The sequence below is a fragment of the Artemia franciscana genome, chromosome 2, assembly GCF_032884065.1.
Source record: "Artemia franciscana chromosome 2, ASM3288406v1, whole genome shotgun sequence".
Lineage (NCBI taxonomy): Eukaryota > Metazoa > Arthropoda > Branchiopoda > Anostraca > Artemiidae > Artemia > Artemia franciscana.
Window position 1 is genome coordinate 51,437,110 of NC_088864.1, and position 6,000 is coordinate 51,443,109.

Genomic DNA, 6,000 nt, shown 5'->3' on the forward strand with positions numbered 1-6,000 from the left:
AATAATTAATATGCAAAAAGTTTCATGAACAAAGAATAAAGAAATCAGAATAAAATTAGTGTCAGGAACAAAATAAACAAGGAAGAAGTTTGTTTAAAAAAATCAGATTAGGGAGGAGAAAGAATCATTGTACAAGTTTCACAAAGAGCAAAAATCAACATGCAGCAAGTTTCATAAACCAGAATTAGCAGGTAAAAAGTCCCACGAACAAAATTCAGTACGTAACAATTTTCTTGAACAAAATCAGTTTCACGAGGAGAAAAATCAGTGTACAAGTTTCACGAAGAAAATAATCATTATGCAACAAGTTTTACAGACAAAATCTGCAGGCAATAAGTACCACGAACATAATCAGCAAGCAACAAGTTCCTTGAACAAAATCAATTTCATAAAGAGAAATTATCAGTGTACTAGTTTCACGAGGAAAAAAACGAACATTCAAAAGGTTTCACGAAAAAAAACAGCACGCAACAAGTTCCATGAGCGAAATCAGCACGCAACAAGTTCCATGAACAAAAACATTTTTGTCGAGGAGAAAAATCAAAATACAAGAGTCAGGAAGAGTAAAATCAATACAGAACGAGTTTTAAGAACAAAAATCTATACGCGACAAGTCTACGAACAAAAATTAGCACCCAATAGGTTCCATGAACGAAATAAAAAAAACAAGTTTTTTTAAATGAAAGTAAGGAGCGACATTAAAACTTAAAACGAACAGAAATTACTCCGTATATGAAAGTAATACCGTAATACCTCGCGTACAGAGCGAGGTATTACGAGGAGGTAAACCCCTCATATGCGTAATAATTTCTGTTGGTTTTAAGTATTAATGCTGCTCCTCACTTTCAGTAGAAAAAATGTTTCATATTTATTTTTTCATTGTTTTTTTAAATAATGCTAGAAAATCCTGCGCCCCTCCATTGAAATTCTCTTCCCCCATGAGAAGTTCCTCCATGGAAAGATCCTCCCACGTAGCCCCCTCCCTCAACTCTCCCCCGAACCAAAAAAATCCCCCTGAAAACGTCTGTACATTTCCCAGTAACCATTACTATATGTAAACACAGGTCAAAGTTTGTAAATTGAAGCCCCTCCCAGGGGGACTGCGGGACAGTAAGTCGTCCCCAAAGACATAGCTATTAAGTTTTTCGACTATGGGGAATAAAATAGCTATCTCAGAATTTTGATCCCGTGACTTGGGGAATAAATGAGCGTGGGAGGGGGCCTAGGGGCCCCCCAATTTTTTGGTCACTTAGAAAAGGCACTAGAACTTTTAATTTTCGTTAGAATGAACCCTTTTGCGACATTCTAGGACCACCGAGTCGATACGATCACCCCTGGAAAAAAAACCAAATAAACACGCATCCGTGATTTGTCTTCTGGCAAAAAATGCGAAATTCCACATTTGTGTTGATAAGGGCTTGAAACCTCTACAATAAGGTTCTCTGATACGCTTAATCTGATGGTGTGATTTTCGTTAAGATCGTATGACTTTTAGGGGGTTTTTCCTCCTATTTTCTAAAATGAGGCAAATTTTTTCAGGCTCGTAACCTTTGACGGGTAAGACTAATCTTGATGAAAATTATATATCTAAAATCAGCATTAAAATGCAATTCTTTTGATGTAACTACTGGCATCAAAATTCCATTTTTTAGAGTTTTGGTTACTATTGAGCCGGGTCGCTCCTTACTACAGTTCGTTACCACGAACGGTTTTACAAGGAGAAAAATTAATTTACACGTTTCAACAAAAGAAAATCAGTATAAAACAAGTTCCATGAACAAAAAATCAACTCGCTACAAATTGCAAGAACAAATCAGTTTCACGAGGAGAAAAATCAACATGCAACAAGTTTCCAAGTTTCAGGAACAAAAATCAGTCCACAACTTGTTCCACTACCAAAAATCAGCACGCAACAAGTCCCATGTACAGTTTCAAGAGGAGAAAAACTAATGTACAAGTTTCACGATGCAAAAACCCACATGCAACAAGTTTAACGAAAAAAAAAATCAGTAAGAAATCAGCGAACATTATTCTTATTCGTGGAACAGCAATTTCTAAGAATAAAATTAACAGGTAAAAGTTACATGAACAGAAATCAGCACGCAACAAGTTGATATAAAAACAATGATCAATTTTTAGTTTATAAATTTATTTTTGAGGGATAAATATTGAAAAACCCTTAGGTGTGATAATATGCACCAGAAAGGTGTCATTTGGGGCTGGTACATTGTGTCATGCTAGCCTTAAATTCTAGGAGTCATCAGATGAAACGCTAATGGAGATTTTTCTATTTAGATTAAACGATCGATTCTCGTGAAAACGATTAATTTTGCAGGAAATTAATCGAAAAAATGTCTATTATGTGATTATGGTTGCTAGTCAGTTTATATTGTCAGCTATTGAGTATCAAAGGCTTTGAATTGTCATGGAACATCGCAATCTAGCAATGAAATGGCAAGTTTACGTTGTTCAGATAAAAACAATCGTCATTTTTTAGTTTACAAATTTATTTTCAGGGTTAAAGCTTGAAAAAACCCTTAGCTGTAGTAATTTGCGACAAATTGGTGTCATCAGGGGGCTGGTACATTATGCCACTTTGTCCTCAAATTCTAGGAGTCATCAGAAGAAACACCAATGGAGATTTTTTTTTTTCATTAACTTAAAAGATCGATTTTAGCGTAAACGAATATTTTTGCAGCAAAATGCCTGAACAAATGTTATATGTGTCATAAAGCATGATAGAGGGTATAGATTGTCAACCATAGAGTGTCAAGGATTTCAAATTGTCATGGAATATCGGAATTTTGCAATGAAATGGTAAATTTCCGCTGTTCAATTAAAAACAATGGTCATAAATTATTTTTAGTGTAAAAGCTCGAAAGACCCTTAGGTTTGATAATGTGCACAAGAAAGTTGTCACCAGGATTGGTAAATTGAGCCATAATGGCCTCAATTGCTAAAAGTCATCAGAAGAAACGCTAATGGGGATTTTCTATTAAATTTAAACAATATATTTTTGTTTAAACGAACATTTTTGGATAAAAATGACCGAGAAATGTCATATGTACACTAGTGCTGTCTAAATGGTATCATTTTTCAGCCATCGAGTGTCACAGGCTAGTAATTGCTAGAAAATAACATCAGGAAAAAATGAACAAATATAGAATTAAGTCACTGGTCTTGTTTTCCTATATTTTGAGCAAACTTACATCATTTTCTAAGAAAACATCTCTATATATTCTTTAAGAAGGTGTATTTTACTATTTTTTGAAAAAGTTTATATCATTCTTTAAGAAAACATATCTAGTAATTCTCTAGGGAGGAAACTCCCAAATCCTAAGATCATATCGCTAAGAAGTGAAGATGCGCGTTGTTTGGGTTTGTAATACCCTTCTAGCAAGCAGGTGCACTTCAAATTTAACCAAATCTAGTAATCTATTTTCTCCTCTGCCTCTTAATTATTGCTGTCATAAGACACTATCATTCACGTGTGGAATTGGTTATTACGTAAAATCTACTTTTTGATTCATAATATTAGAATTATATTGCTGGTCCAGCTGTATAGTGTGCAGTTGCATTGGATGGAAATGGCTAACTCATTAGAACGTAATAGTGTGCAGTTGCATTGGATGGAAATGGCTAACTCATTAGAACGTAAAGGTTCTTTGAAAAAACACCTTGAAAAAAAAGAAATCCCGAAGTAAAAATCTCTTAAAGTATTTTGTAACACCGATTTGTGTACCTTCATTACTTAACATCCCATGTGCGCAGTGTCATTACAAAACATCCCACGTGTGTGCTGTCATTAAGTAGCATCCATGTGTGCCCCCGTCAATATGTAGCACCCAAGTGTAAAACTGCGCAATATTCCCTTTCTGCACCATCATTACGTAACACCCATGTGTGGGACGTGCTCAGTTACAAGCAGGAGTTCCCTACAGGTCGCAAATCTAATAAGTGACGTGAGATTGTACCATCCTCAACATATGTAAACAATCTCATGTTACGTCACATACTTCTGCATCTCTTAGAAAACATTCCCTTTAGAAAATATACATCTTCCGGTGTTGTCGGAAAGGCGGGATGGGGCTCTGTTTAAAAGCAGGGCTCCTTTTAAAAGCAGGGCTTTGTTTAAAAGCAGGGACAGGGCTCTGTTTAAAAGCAGGATTCTGTTTAAAAGGAGGGATTAGGCTCCTGTGAGAATCCAAGGATATGTGTGTCATAGAGTCCATGGATGTGTGCTATAGAGTCCATGCATATGTGTCATAAAAAATTATGACGTAACATGCATCTGCGTCTCGCCCTGAGGGAATCACCGATCAACTTAAATCATTAAACGAAGAAAGGAGTAGTGCCTATGGGACCATTTTAATAGATTGACCCGCCACTACTTCAATTTATCGATTATTTTCATTTACTAACTGCGCCCCATAATTTACTAAAAAAAAATTAAAAACTATAGAATAATTATAACAGTTAAATTGTTTGTTTGAAATTTTTTGCCCATAAGATTTCTACCCCACAGGATATTGCCTTCTTTGACCTTCTCCTAAGACCACCTCTGCCTCTTTTCTCTCCTCCAGCCTTAATAGTTCTGAAGCATATTGCGAAATTTGCCCTTTGCTGAAAAGTATTTTTCAATATTTATAATTTTAAGAAATATACAATTTAAAGTGGAAAAGCCTATTGTGTCAGTTTTTTTTTTACTGAAAACAACCTGTATTTTGAATTATGTGCTTAGGTTTTCAAAATATTGACTACAAATAAAAAATACATCACTGTAATGATCAAGATGACTGGAAAGAACTAATTAGAGTATACTGAGCTTTTAACATTGGATTTTAAAAAGGAAACTAAAATATTCGAGATTTCCTTTATATTTTTTAAAATTACAAATATGCTAAAACTATATACTTATGATCATTTACTTTAATTTCCGTTCGTTTGGGGCTTTATTCATTCTTTAATTGTAATTTTTGGTCACATTGAGTTTGAATTATTACAGCACTTGATTTATGCTGATCTTAAGTTTTATAAAGTTTTTTTTTATGTTCCTCGAAAAACTTATTTTTCGCAATATTTTTACCTAATAATATATAAGAATTACCTTGAAAGAAACTGTAACTATCCAATATTACCGCAAATAGAGTTCCACAAGTCCTATTTTATTATATTGTCTTTGATGTCTGAAATACTTATCAATATTAAAAAAACTCAGTACCTCAAAAGTTTGTTGATAAGCCTCTAATCAAAAGATTTATCAAAATTAAACAGTATTTTTGGTTCCGAACTACAAAATTAATTTAACTGAATACAATTCGGCCGAAACCGTATCAGACTTTTAGCGGACCTTATCAGACTCTTTATCTTTAAGGTCACCCAGTACTTCCAAGTTTGAGAATCTAAGAAGATATACGAAAGGAAATGCTATAACGTTGCTGTATCTGTAGGCCATAAGGATTTTTTTATTATTATTTTTTTTTTTAATATAGAAGGAGTGGTCGTACAAATTTTGGAGGAGGATCATTTGGTTATAAACTGGACGTTTTAATGTCCCTGTAAAAGGTCTAAAGTGATCAGAGGGAAACTTATCCCCCTCCATGACAAGGCTATGTCTCAAAAGTTGCAAAATGCAATCCCTGGGGCTGCTGGTTTAGCTGCATGACCAATAGCCCCAAAACGCTCTGCATAACTCAGGTCGCTATGTGCTTTGCACTCACAAAAGGAGGGCAAGAGGGTATGGTTGATCCTTTGTCTCCAAAAAGGCTAATATTTTAACGTGACGCGTTAATGAATTCTGACTAACTTGACAAAACACTGCGTGTCACAATTTTCACCATACCACATATTAGGCTGACAAAAACAAATTTTATTTCACTTTTATAAGCCCAATCTCACTTTGCCACTGCATAAGCCGAAAAATATTGACGTCCTATCAAAGACTATAACATATTAAAATTAGTTAAATCATCAAACAAGTAAGGAGTAAATTGAACCATC

The 6,000-nt window shown here is 34.5% G+C and overlaps 1 protein-coding gene across 2 annotated transcripts in view; it reads right to left on the reverse strand.

Annotated features, from left to right (window-relative positions):
* Window positions 1-5,284, reverse strand: part of LOC136043321 (uncharacterized) — a 71,067-nt gene extending 65,783 nt beyond the window's left edge. The window contains exon 1 of one of the 2 annotated variants that reach the window (XM_065728252.1): window positions 5,222-5,284. The gene's annotated coding sequence lies outside the window, so the exon portion shown is untranslated. The other variant, XM_065728247.1, reaches the window with a different exon arrangement.
* Between the last annotated feature and the right edge of the window lie 716 nt (window positions 5,285-6,000).